Source organism: Miscanthus floridulus, chromosome 5 (genome assembly GCF_019320115.1).
Source record: "Miscanthus floridulus cultivar M001 chromosome 5, ASM1932011v1, whole genome shotgun sequence".
NCBI lineage: Eukaryota > Viridiplantae > Streptophyta > Magnoliopsida > Poales > Poaceae > Miscanthus > Miscanthus floridulus.
Genome location: NC_089584.1, coordinates 101,617,760 through 101,632,289, shown reverse-complemented (window position 1 = coordinate 101,632,289; position 14,530 = coordinate 101,617,760).

The following is a 14,530-nucleotide window of genomic DNA, read 5'->3' as shown; positions in this document are numbered from 1 at the left end:
AGGCCCAACAATGGTCGGTCCTTAATCGACACAGATGGAAAGCACTACAGTCCAAAACTCTGTAAGTCTCCGTCCGGTCTCAACTTCATTTAACACTTAGTTATACCATGACTTCATAGTCATCCAAGCAGATCCAGGTAACCACCTATAGCTCGTAGGTGACAGTAAATCACCCGACTTCTACCGGTCTAAGCCAGCTAAGCATTGACTCGACTGCGGATACCAGGGTAACAAGGATATAGTATAACAAAGGTAAATAAGGTATAATGCAGCAACGATTGCAAACAACTCCTGAACGTAATGCATCAATTAAAGTAAAGCATTGAATTAATAATTGCAAACCAGGAGAAAATGCTCCGGGGCTTGCCTCTCTCGAAAAGAGCTCGGGCAGTGATCGGGGCACTCCGAAAGTTCCTCAGCGTCCTCCTCGTTGGCTTCGGGCACTTCCTGCGGCTGCACCTCGAGCTGCTCCTCGGGCTCCTCGGGTATGACGACTGGGTTCTCGGTTTGTGATCCTGTATGATGCAATGTGCGTAAGTGCTTATGCAATCGGTGCATCGGATGAGATGAATACAAGGGATATGCTTGATTGCAAGGTAGTCAACATCATCCAAGAAAATATACTACAAGCACATGTCATCTACTGCATTCTCTTCTACTACTAATATGTTAAGTCAACACATCTTATTAAATGCTTCAAAGATACACCAAAGATTCACTAATTTCTTAATCACACTTAAAGCAACACTTACTTAAACCCTAATTGATAATAGGTTTGAATAGCAACCTCTATTGTTCTTGCTTAGAAAAATCTTAGAAAATTACCATGGCACATTACTACCCTAAGTAGTCTACTATCAGATTTTCATGGTATTTGAATGAGTGGATTAGCCTACACAAAAATAACAAGCTATGGCATGATTATGAACATAAAAATACTTTGTACTGTGAAAAGTGTCAAACAACAGAGTTAGTATTTTTCCTATGTTCTTCATAGCATACAATTACTGTACAAAAATTATCACATGCATGTTTTATACAAAGTTTGCTCTCTAGCTAAAATAACAAAAATTAGCCATTAAAGGTACTTGAACTACACCTCAAAATTTTCCCACAGCACATGCATGAAATATATTTTTCCTAGGAAGTACATTACATAAGAAGATCAACAAACTTAGAATCATATTTTTCTGAAGCCTATAGGTTTTTCTACATATTTTTCAAGTTATCAGCAATATCCATGATTAAATAAAGTTCTACAGAAAAGTATCTCAAAAATGACATGCAATAATTTTCCCAAGTAGATCTGATGATAAGGAACCTAGTAAAATTTATTTCAACAGATTTGGAGCAAATTTGAGTATCCAAACCATTTCTATTTTCAAATAATAAAGAAAAATTGAAAACGAATCCTCCTATTGCTACTGGGCCGGCCCGCGGGAATCAGTCGGCCCACAGCCACACTTGGCCTACGCGGCCTGAGCGAAGGGAAGGGGGAGGCGGCCTAGCCGGGCGTCGGCCCATGGCCTCTCGGCCTGGCTCGGCCGAGGCGAAGGCCACGCCGACGCTGTGACGCCGCGGCGGCGCGGCTCGGCCAACAAGACCGGTGGCCATTGCCGGCCATGATAGGGCGAGCTAGCGAGCGCATGCGGTTCGCGAGAAGCTGGCATACGTGGGCAGGTAGCTAGGCAGGGTGGAGAAGAGGAGGAAGGGTGCCTTCCACGGCGGCCGAGCACGGCGGCGCCATGGCCGACGGTGGCGAGGCGCTAGAAGGCACTACCTGGGCTCAATCAGTCGGCACAAGCATGAGCACCACGTGCCAGAGAGTGAGGTGGAACTGCTGGTGCGCGATTGCTGGCTGAGGTGAAGGAGAGGCGGCAAAATCGACCGGCGGGTGCGGTGGCGCGGCGAGGGGGACAGTGAGTGAGCTCGGCGCTTGCGGAGAGGAGAGGCAGCGCGGGAGAGTGCAAGCGAGCGCAGCGGCTCCAGCAGAAGTAGGCGGGCACGTGGGCGCGGGTGTAGGCTGGCTGCGATGCGTGGCGGCGTCGACGGCGCATGGCCGCCACGCGGCGGGCGAGCTTTGCCGCTGGTCGGGACGCGGCGCGGCGCGTCAGCGGGCGGGCGAGCGCGGAGGTAGGCCAGGCGCGGCGCTGGGCTGGGCTAGGTTAGCGAGGCGCACGGCGCTGGCGCGGGAGGCTCGTGGCTGCAGGCCGGGCTGGCTTCGGCCGTGGGCCGGAAACGAGGCGGCGGCCCGCGAAGTGAGAAAAACCCTTTTTCAATTAATATTTTCAAGAATTTTTCAAATACCATCTTTCAAATATCATTTTGAGCAAGAAAATGACATCTTTTGAAAATGTACCAAAAATGAAAGTTGATTAGAATGTAATTCTCTACAACTTTGCTTTTATGACTAAAGCCAAATTCTATCTAGATTTTGAATTATAAAATCAAAGTAATGTTTAACTCAAAACCCTAATTTTTGGGAAATTATTTTTGAAGCAAAATTTGGCAATAATTCAAATACAAACCTTGCTCCAAAAATTGTACTAAACATTTCTAGGTGATTTACCCTGATAGCCAACCATGTTTTACTAGCCTAGCAACATAATCAGGGCAAAATAACTCTTAAACAGGTGTATGCAACATTGACGTTTCACGAACATGTTTTGTATGTTTCGAAGCAGTGTTTCAGTTGTTATTTACATGATTAGGCATGTATGATTTAGATGCTTGATGATACATGATATGTATGATTTGCAGTGCCTAAATGCAGGCATAACACCGGGGTGTTATAGCCCTCCCCCCTTATAAAAATCTCGTCCCGAGATTTCGGTTATGAACCATTTGTTATAAAAATCTTCATAAGCCTTTTGTAGATACTCTCCCGTTTCCCAAGTTGTATCTCCCTCATCATGATGATCCGACTGTATCTTGTATGTTTTCACCACACTATTCTGAGTAGCACATTCCTTAGTGTCTAACACACGGACTGGTTGCTCACGATACACCAAATCTGATTTGAGTTGGATACCTCGAGGTTCTATTTTTTCCTCCGGAACACGCAAACATTTCTTGACATGTGATACATGGAAAACTGGGAAAACGGTACTCATTGTCTCAGGTAACTCTAACTTGTAGGCTACCGGACCCATTTGTTCCAAGATCTTGTATGGTCCTACGAATCTCACGGCAAGCTTTCTTCGGACTCCAAACCTTTTCTTCTTCATTGGCGTGACCTTCAGATAAACATAGTCACCAACTTCAAACACAAGGGGTCTCCTTCTTCTGTCTGCATAACTTTTCTGACGTGATTGTGCCGCTTTCATATTCTGCTGAATAATATGAACTTTCTTCTCGGCTTCTTCTACAAAGTCAATGCCATAATACCTTCTATCTCCAGGCTCGACCCAATTCAGTGGTGTTCTACATTTTCTGCCATATAAAGCTTCGAAGGGAGCCATCTTGATGCTTTCTTGATAACTATTATTATAAGAAAACTCAGTTAATGGTAACCAGGATTCCCATGATCCTTTAGAAGACAATACGCAGGCTCTTAACATATCCTCCAAAACAGCATTCACTCATTCAGTCTGACCATCTGTCTGAGGATGATAAGCGGTACTACGAATCAAACTAGTTCCTAAGCCTTTGTGTAAATGTTCCCAAAAGTGAGCCGTGAACTATGAGCCTCTATCAGATACTATGGTCTTTGGTATACCATGCAACCTCACAATTTCTGTGATATACTTCTCGGCATATTGAGGTGGTCGATAAGTTGTCTTGACAGGTAGGAAATGAGCGGTCTTAGTAAGACGATCCATAATTACCCAAGTCGAATCATGTCCTTTTTGAGTAGTAGGCAAACCTGAGATAAAATCCATACTAATATCGTCCCACTTCCAACTAGGGACTGATAAGGGTTGCAACATACCGGCAGGTTTCATATGAATGGCTTTCACTCGACAACATGTGTCACATCTGGCAACATATGCTGTAATTTCTTTCTTCATTTTGGTCCACCAATAACGAGATCTTAGTTCTTGATACATCTTACTACTTCCAGGATGGATAGATAGCTTAGAAAGGTGAGCTTCATCCATGAGTTTATTCCTAAGCTCTCGATCCTTGGGAACCACAAGACGGTCGTCAAACCACAACACGCCCTGTTCATCCACTTTAAAGTGCTGAGACGACTTTTCTTTGATTTTCTCTTTGATGTGGAATATCCCCTTATCGGTTTTCTAGCCTTCTATTATCTTACTCTCCAAAGAGCAACTAATCTGAATACTATGTAACACAATAGGATGCATCAGATCGAACCCATCTTCAAGTAATGGCTGCACATTCAAGTAATGTGACTTTCTGCTCAAAGCATCTGCCACTACATTGGCTTTTCCAGGATGATATTGCACATTTAAGTTGTAATCATTGATCAATTCCAACCATCTGCGCTGTCTCATGTTCAGCTCTGGTTGGGTAAAGATGTACTTAAGACTCTTGTGATCTATGAAAATGTTGCACACATTACCAAGTAGATAATGTCTCCAAATTTTTAGGGCGTGCACAACTGCAGCAAGTTCAAGATCATGTGTTGGATAATTGACCTCGTGTTTCCTCAATTGATGTGATGCATAAGCAATGACTCTCCTTTCTTGCATAAGAACACAGCCTAATCCAGTTTTCGATGCGTCGCAAAACACATCAAATGGTTTCTCGATATCTGGTTGTGCTAGAACAGGAGCAGTGGTCAATAGTTTCCGCAAAGTGTGGAAAGCTGCCTCACACTGCTCTGTCCACACAAACTTGTGATCCTTCTGTAGGAGACTTGTCATCGATTTGGCAATCTTCGAAAAGTCTATATAAAGCGACGGTAATAACCGGCTAGTCCTAAGAAACTTCTAATCTCAGGCACTGTGGTTGGTGCTTTCCAATTCATAACTTCTTGCACCTTACTTGGATCGACTGAAACTCCATTTTCTGACAGAATGTGACCAAGGAAAGGAACTTTCCTCAACCAGAATTCGCATTTGCTAAACTTAGCATACAGTTGATGATCCCTAAGTCTGGTCAAGACAGTTCTCAGATGCTCTTCATGATCTTTCTCGTTCTCGGAGTACACCAGAATGTCATCGATGAACACTACCACAAACTTATCCAATTCTGGCATGAAAACTGTATTCATCAAAAACATAAAGTATGCAGGAGCATTTGTCAAGCCAAAGGACATGACAAGATACTCATACAACCCGTATCTGGTGGAAAATGTAGTTTTCGGTATATCCTGTGGCCTAATCTTGAATCTGATGATAACCGGATCTCAAATCTATTTTTGAGAACACTTTGGCCTTGGCTAACTGGTCAAACAGAACATCAATATGAGGCAAGGGATACTTATTCTTGATGGTTACAGCGTTGAGTGGCCTGTAATCTACGCACATTCTCAACGTGCCCTCTTTCTTCTTCTTCACAAACAAGGCAGGGACATCCCCATTCAGACTTGCTTAGGCCGAATAAACCCCTTTTTTGATAAATCTTCTAATTGCTTCTTCAGCTCAGCTAGTTCATCTGGAGGCATCCGATAGGGTCTCCTTAAAATCGGAGCTATTTCGGGGATTAACTCAATTCCAAACTCAATCTCTCTATCCGGCGGAAGACCAGGTAGCTCATCCGGGAATACATCCGGAAACTCACACACTACCGGAATCTAATGAATAGGAATGACTATCGTAACACATGTAACACTTATAAGGTCTGTTCTCCGAGGCAATGGTACTTGGAAAGTACCCTCACATAGAGGATCCTTAAGGGTAAGTACTCGACTTCTAATATCTATGACTGCTCCCCAATCCTTTATCCAATTCATCCCTATAATGACATCCAAAACTAGTCCAGGCATAACTATCAAGTTCACTTGGAACTTCCTGCTACCTAATTCAAGGGTTGCCCCTCGAACCATCCGGTTGGTCAAAACATTAGCCCCTGCTAAACTTATACGGTAACCATAACCCTAATTCTATGCATAGTTGTTCATGTTTCTGTGCAAATGCTTGACTCATAAAAGAATGCTGATGATCCAGAATCAAATAGAACAACTACATGGTTTTCGATTGATAGGAAACTTACCAGCAGTGACGGGCTCTCCCTCAGGAATTTCATCCACAGTCAGTACTATGCACCCTAGCATTATAAGTCTGCTTGCTTCTTCTTGGGCGGATACGGACAAAACCTCGAGAAACAGCCAGGTTGATCACAGTTATAGCAGGGTCCCCTCACTATCCCAGTAGATCCCACAGCTCCCTTGGAACTACCTTGTACCGTAGTTGTGGCTGCCTTGTTGGGTTGTACTGCCATCTTGTAAGGCTTCTGGGGTCCACAGAAATTCTGACTTCTCTGCTGAGGTGGCCTGAACCTAGCATCAGGTGCCGATGGGCGATATGGAGGATGACCTCCCATAGGTGCTCTAGCTTGGGACAGACCACCTTCAAGGGCTCTCTTGCATGTCTTGGCTGCGGTGCTGGCGTTGTTATTCTTCTCCTGCTTTAGACAGTCGCTGATGAAGTCATTGAATCTGACGCGGTTGTTGGTACCAACATGCTTCATCATTTTTGGATTGAGTCCCCTCTTGAAACTGGCTATCCTCTTAGCATCTGTGTCAACCATGTCGGGAGCATAGCGACACAAGTTGTTGAAGGCATGCAGATATTGCGTCACGGTCTTGGTGCCCTGATTTAACGCCAAGAATTCTCCCAACTTCATCTCGATCAGCTCGGGGTGGAATATAGACTCCACGGAAGGCTTTCGCAAACTCGCTCCACAAAATCTGAGCATTTGGAGGGAAGGTGGTGCGATGGTGCTTCCACCACATTCCCGCTGGTCCTTGCAACTGAAGTGCAGCATACTCTATTTTCAACACCTCAGTCATCCTCAACACATGGAATTTATCTTCCATAGTGTTGATTCATTCCTCAGCATTGAGTGGCTCGGTTGCTTCCTTGAAGACTGGCGGCCTAGTATCCATAAAATCTTTAAAGCTGCTATATTGGTTCACTCTCATGCCACCACCCTGATTATTACAACGTTGAACGTTGTTGGCGATGGTATGCAGAAAATCCTTCATGTTCTTCTGGGATTGTTCCGCGTTGCGCTGACTCCCGAGCAACTGTGCGAGGAACATCTCGGGGGTAAACGGGGGAGGAGGTGGCAAATGCGGTTCATGGGGAGGTTCATTATTGTTGCCGTGGTTTCCACCACCACCACCAGTCCCCGCACCATTAGCACCGGTCTCAGTGGCCTCATACGTGGTTCGGCGAGTGTTTGTCATCTGCATATTTCAGCAACAAGTAATGATTGAGTGAAGCTGTAATAATTGCAAATGAAGGAAAAAATTATGCCGTACTGAATTTACTGGAGAGAATAAATTCATACAATAAAATAGAGGCACAACAATCGCATCCCAATTAAAACAACATCACTTAATCAAATTACTTCAACGGCAAACATCGTGTCCATACAACCAAATTGCCAGCATACATACGCTGGACTTTTTTATGCGTTCAGATATCGCATTCGAAATCAAGTTCCAACCACATGCCAAGTCTCATACGTTCGAAGCAACATACAATAGGTTACTTGTCAACAAAAGAAAGGTCATCGCAATAGGACCTAGATACTAGCGCAAGGCAACTAGCCTACTCCTCGGGGCCATCGTCGGGATCGGAGACGTCACCATCACCCCCAGGTGAAACTACAGGCTCGTCCTCGTTGTTGTTCATCGATGTCCATGCCCACGGTGTCTGGTGGAGCATATGGGCCAACCCCATTGTAGAGCGCGTGAAACTCCTCGTGCAGGTTGCCGTTGTATTCCTCTAGCTCATCGACCCTCTACAGCAGAAGGCCCCTCTCGTCCCAGGCTTCATTCCTTTCCTAAACCAACTGTTCCATCATGCGGTTTGCATTGTTGTTGGCTTGAGTCAACGTATGCACCCGCTGCATAGCTCTATCACCTCTCTCAACCGCCTGGTCTCGCTGTAAGTTCATATCAGCTAACTGCTCCTGCAAGCTAGCTATAGCACGTGCCTGTCTTTTCTTCTGCTTTCTCCCCTGGAGCTTATCCTGACCACGCAAGCCAGTCAAAGTCCAGTAGGTACTCTCAAGACCCTCATATGCTCTAATGGCGGCGAACATAGCACTCATTGCCTAGTTGTCGCTAGCCTGTCCTTCAGCTAGACCTCTGACCAATGCACTTCCCTGAGGCTGAACCCAAATGGCATCATGAGGATCATCCCTAGGAAAAGTGCCGGCTAGAGCTGCTGCAAGCTCACTAGGAAATCTGCTCATAATATCCCTGATGACACGGAAGGCTGCTCCTTCTGCACCCTCAGCAGGAGTGCGACCTTCAAACTCCAAGTGCCAACCATCCCAATCTGGAGCATCAGCAAGAGTAGGAACCGTGATTTCTACCACTGCGAGTCCATCCTCTGCTAACTGGCTCTCATTCTAGGTACATCGTCTCTTGACCCTCTGGGTACCCCACATCATGGAGCACTCTCCAAAGCAAGGTTGGCATGCCAAACTCACTCAAGAAGGTGTCCGTGGTGCGGTGCTCCCTCAGGGCCAACAGATGTCGAGGTGCTCTTCCTCCGGTGGACTTACGGGCGGTCTGCTTCGTGCGGGCCATCTATAGCAAAAGTTCTTTTATTACCCCGAGAAAAAAAACATATTTTAGGTGATACAACTTTTATCAAAAAGAGATAATCAATTTATAAGGGGAGGAATGCATGACATGAATGAAATGCACAAGTAATATGATGTATGTACGCGCCGTACGTTCTCACAAACTTATGAAATGAATAATTTCTAACGATGAATTCGGTGGCATACACATGATCTCTCAAATACGTAGCTAATACGTTCTACACGATAGCGTTGTTATGTACCTACAGAAGATTCATTTCAGCCCAATTCCCAATGAATGCATAAAAGCAGTAAATTCTATCTACACGCTCTACACGAATCCCCAGATACGTGTACAACGGTAGTAACTACCCGAACCATTGTCCTATTGACGGCATTGCCTCAACAGACGGAAGACCCATACATGAGATACCTTTGTAAAACATGCGTAGAACATGTAATTACTCCAGCATCATATAAGCATTCACCCTAGATCGGCGGTGTATCCGATCATGCTCTCACAACTCACACTTACCAAGGCGTAGAGGCAATTGATCCATACATTACCACTCAAACAAGTGGCACTCATACCATAGCACGTCGTATGAGCGACGAAAGAGAAATATGATGCAAGAATCCCAAGTCAGTACTTAATTAAGCCACCTAGAGTCCTTAACTAGGCATAAAGGATATGACCACTGGCACACTTTATAGTTTGGAAATCACGTTTTTCAAATGCCTTTTTGTTTTAAATACACTTGTGAACAGTAACACGCTAAACCATGCTCTGATGCCAGCTGTAACAGAACCGACCAATTATACGAAATTAAGTAAGAAAATCATCCGCCAGAGCAGACGATTTAGCAAACTTAAGCCCGTATAACCCGGTAGTCCGCGAAATCACGAAGGATTTCAAACCAACTTCCATTCCGGCCAAGATTGTAATAAGTTTAGCGGTCACCATCACATATTACATAAAAGTTCGCAATCTCAGATACATCAGAGTTTCAACATAGTTATTACAAAATCAAGTTCGAATAAAAGTAGCGGAAGTCATTTGTTCAAACCACACACACACTCACATGGAGTTCAAATACAGTGCCAGCGAATGATCATCTCCAACAAAAGCATGAGATGAGACGTAAGGAATGACCATGCCCATGGTCCTAAGCATCACCCATCGCAGGATAAAGGCAGTTGATACAGTAGCCGTAATACATCTGCCCATCTGCAACAAGTGGGAATAAAACCCTGAGTACGAGAAGGTACTCAGCTAGACTTACCCGACATAACCGAAAATAAATGACACCAAGGATTATGAAGGGCTTTATAGTAGGGTAGCTGACTCATTTGCAAAAAGAAGCATTTTTAGCATTTCAAGATCCTTTTCAAAAGCATTATTGTCAAGTTAATTGTTATTAACCTGTCGACTAGATTTGTACCTATACTAGAGCAAACATGTGATTAAGCAGATAATGATAACCAATGATCATTAAACAACTTCCATACTGTCATATTCATTATAACTGTCCAAGTGTTCCATAAACATTTACTACGATGAAGTCACTCAAGTCAAGTGCTCACTATCCAGGAGCGATGGCGATTCGAATCGATTCCTAACCAGCTGGTGATTTATTCCTTACACAAACCTCACTCACCCGCTAAAGTGAGATATTGATCACCGAGTCAACTATCTAGGAATCTCGAGTTTGCCAGGAACCACATGTACCCGGGGGCCGACCGACTGCACTTTGGTCTTATCATCTCGCCCCCATGTCCTACCACACCTGCTCCGGCACAGTGCGCTGCGGGCAATCTACTCGGCCCGAATAATCTCCTAGCTTCACGGTCGGAAGGTACTTTATCCGGCCAGCTAAATGTAAGGCATGCGTTCAACATGACTCGAGGCCCAACAACGATCGGTCCTTAATCGACACAGACGGAAAGCACTACAGTCCAAAACTCTGTAAGTCTCCAACCGGTCTCAACTTCATTTAACACTTAGTTATACCATGACTTCATAGTCATCTAAGCAGATCCAGATAACCACCTATAGCTCGTAGGTGATAGGAAATCACCTGACTTCTACCGGTCTAAGTCAGCTAAGCATTGACTCGACTACGGATACCAGGGTAACAAGGATATAGTATAACAAAGGTAAACAAGGTATAATGCAGCAACGGTTGCAAACAACTCCTGAACGTAATGCATCAATTAAAGTAAAGCATTGAATTAATAATTACAAACTGGGAGAAAATGCTCCGAGGCTTGCCTCTCTCGAAGGAGCTCGGGCGGTGATCGGGGCACTCCAGAAGTTCCTCAACGTCCTCCTCGTCGGCTTCAGGCACTTCCTGTGGCTGCACCTCGAGCTGCTCCTCGGGCTCCTCGGGTATGACGACTGGGTTCTTGGTTTGCGATCCTGTATGATGCAATGTGCATAAGTGCTTATGTAATCGGTGCATCGGATGAGATGAATACAAGGGATATGCTTGAATGCAAGGTAGTCAACATCATCCAAGAAAATATACTACAAGCACATGTCATCTACTGCATTCTCTTCTACTACTAATATGTTAAGTCAACACATCTTATTAAATGCTTCAAAGATACACCAAAGATTCACTAATTTCTTAATCACACTTAAAGCAACACTTACTTAAACCCTAATTAATAATAGGTTTGAATAGCAACCTCTATTTTTCTTGCTTAGAAAAATCTTAGAAAATTACCATGGCACATTACTACCCTAAGTAGTCTACTATCAGATTTTCATGGTATTTGAATGAGTGGATTCGCCTACACAAAAATAACAAGCTATGGCATGATTATGAACATAAAAATACTATGTACTATGAAAAGTGTCAAACAACAGAGTTAGTATTTTTCCTATGTTCTTCATAGCATACAATTACTGTACAAAAATTATCACATGCATGTTTTATACAAAGTTTGCTCTCTAGCTAAAATAACAAAAATTAACCATTAAAGGTGCTTGAACTACACCTCAAAATTTTCCCACAGCACATGCATGAAATATATTTTTTCCTAGGAAGTACATTACATAAAAAGATCAACAAACTTGGAATCATATTTTTCTAAAGCCTATAGGTTTTTCTACATATTTTTCAAGTTATCAGCAATATCCATGATTAAATAAAGTTCTACAGAAAAGTATCTCAAAAATGACATGCAATAATTTTTCCAAGTAGATCTGATGATAAGGAACCTAGTAAAATGTATTTCAACAGATTTGGAGCAAATTTGAGTATCCAAACCATTTCTATTTTCAAATAATAAAGAAAAATTGAAAACGAATCCTCCTATTGCTACTGGGCCGGCCCGCGGGAATCAGTCGGCCCACGGCCACACTTGGCCTGTGCGGCCCGAGCGAAGGGAAGGGGGAGGCGGCCTGGTCGGGCGTCGGCCCATGGCCTCTCGGCCTGGCTCGGCCGAGGCGAAGGCCACACTGGCGCTGTGACGCCGCGGCGGCGCGGCTCGGCCAACGAGACCGGCGACCATTGCTGGCCGTGATAGGGCGAGCTAGCGGGTGCATGCGGTTCATGAGAAGCTAGCGTACATGGGCAAGTAGCTAGGCAGGGTGGAGAAGAGGAGGAAGGGTGCCTTCCACGGCGGCCGAGCACGGCGGCGCCATGGCCGACGGTGGCGAGGCGCTAGAAGGCACTACCTGGGCTCAATCAGTCGGCACAAGCGCGAGCACCATGTGCCGAAGAGCGAGGCGGAACTGCTGGCACGCGATTGCTGGCCGAGGTGGAGGAGAGGCGGTGAAATCGACCGGCGGGTGCGGTGGCGCGGCGAGGGAGAGAGTGAGTGAGCTCGGCGCTTGCGGAGAGGAGAGGTAGCGCGGAAGAGTGCAAGCGAGCGCAGCGGCTCCAACAGAAGTAGGCGGCCGTGTGGGTGCGGGCGCAGGCCGGCTGCGACGCGCGGCGGCGTCGACGGCGCATGGCCGCCACGCGGCGGGCGAGCTCTGCCGCTGGTCGGGACACGGCGCGGCGCGTCAGCGGGCGGGCGAGCGCGGAGGCAGGCCAGGCGTGGTGCTGGGCTGGGCTGGGCTAGCGAGGCTCGCGGTTGCAGGCCAGGCCGGCTTCGGCCGTGGGCCGAAAACGAGGCGGCGGCCCACGAAGTGAGAAAAAACCCTTTTTCAATTAATATTTTCAAGAATTTTTCAAATACCATCTTTCAAATATCATTTTGAACAAGAAAATGACATCTTTTGAAAATGTACCAAAAATGAAAGTTGATTAGAATGTAATTCTCTACAACTTTGCTTTTATGACCAAAGCCAAATTCTTTCTAGATTTTGAATTATAAAATCAAAGTAATGTTTTACTCAAAACCCTAATTTTTGGGAAATTATTGTTGAAGCAAAATTTGCCAATAATTCAAATACAAACCTTGCTCCAAAAATTGTACTAAACATTTCTAGGTGATTTACCCTGATAGCCAACCATGTTTTACTAGCCTAGCAACATAATCAGGGCAAAATAACTCTTAAACAGGTGTATGCAACATTGACATTTCACGAACATGTTTCGTATGTTTCGAAGCAGTGTTTCAGTTGTTATTTACATGATTAGGCATGTATGATTTGGATGCTTGATGATGCATGATATGTATGATTTGCAGTGCCTAAATGCAGGCATAACACCGGGGTGTTACACTACTCTAGTGCTACAAAAATTACAGTGAGCGCACAATAATCTAATGAGACCACCGTCAAAATTTCATGGCTAAAGCTATCACAGATTTGCCACAAAAATTCCTACAAATATTGAGCTACATAATACTAAGCTTTCTAAATTAAATTTATGACTCTATCATTGTTATAGCTAACTGTAAACTAACTACACCAACAGATAGATGATATTTTTTGAACCTAACAAATTTTGTTTCACTATTTTTTGGATACCTACAACATTTACAATCGTTTTTCAAACTTCATCTCAAAACTAAATTGAATAAACACTTATTAATTCACTGGAAAATGAAAAACCAAATTCCTCAGCGTGGCCCGCGAGCAAGCGGCTCAGCCCACTCCAGTGCCCTGCGCGCGTGCATGCGCAGCACACCGGCGCGGCCCACGTGCGACAGTGGCCCAGCACGGGGAGACCCACGCGCGCGTCGGTGATTATGCAAAAGAGACCCCGGATTTCAACTGAATGAACCCACAGTCCTTTCCACTATTTCACTCTCTCACTGACGCTTGCACTTAACCCCTCGGTTCACTATGAATTCTTGTTTCAAGGTCCTTGGCCGAAACTTAACAGAGGCTGCAGCATCTCCGGCCAAACACCGGCGAGCTCGGACACCTTCGACAGCAATACTCACCACCGTGACGTTCCTCAACTCAAGCACATCTGATAGAGGTAATAAACACCATGAGTGATGCCGCACAGAGGCATGGCCACGCACCACGGTGGGGTTTGGCCGTGGTGACACCAACACCGGCAAATTAACCTAGCCCAACGCCTCTACCGCTACCCTAGGAGCGAAGGTGCCTCACCAGATACATGAAGGATGCCCTAGATGAAGTCGTGGGACTAGGTAGGGTGGTTGGCCACAAGCGTGAGGTCATTCTGGTTCACTGCAAGCGCGGCGACAGTGTCATCGGTGACCTGCTGCTTCGTTAGCGAAACTGTTACCCGGGCGAGGCAATCAAGTCAACACGACGCAAAGGCACCACTCAATTGACACAACGGACCACGGAGGGACGCGCTAGCCGAACACCCACCTCGATGGCCATGGCGGACCACCGCGTGGAGAATGCCCTACATTACCTCATTGTAGGATGGAAGCTCGTCGGGATGACTCCAATCGCTGGCTAACTAACAGGGCTAGT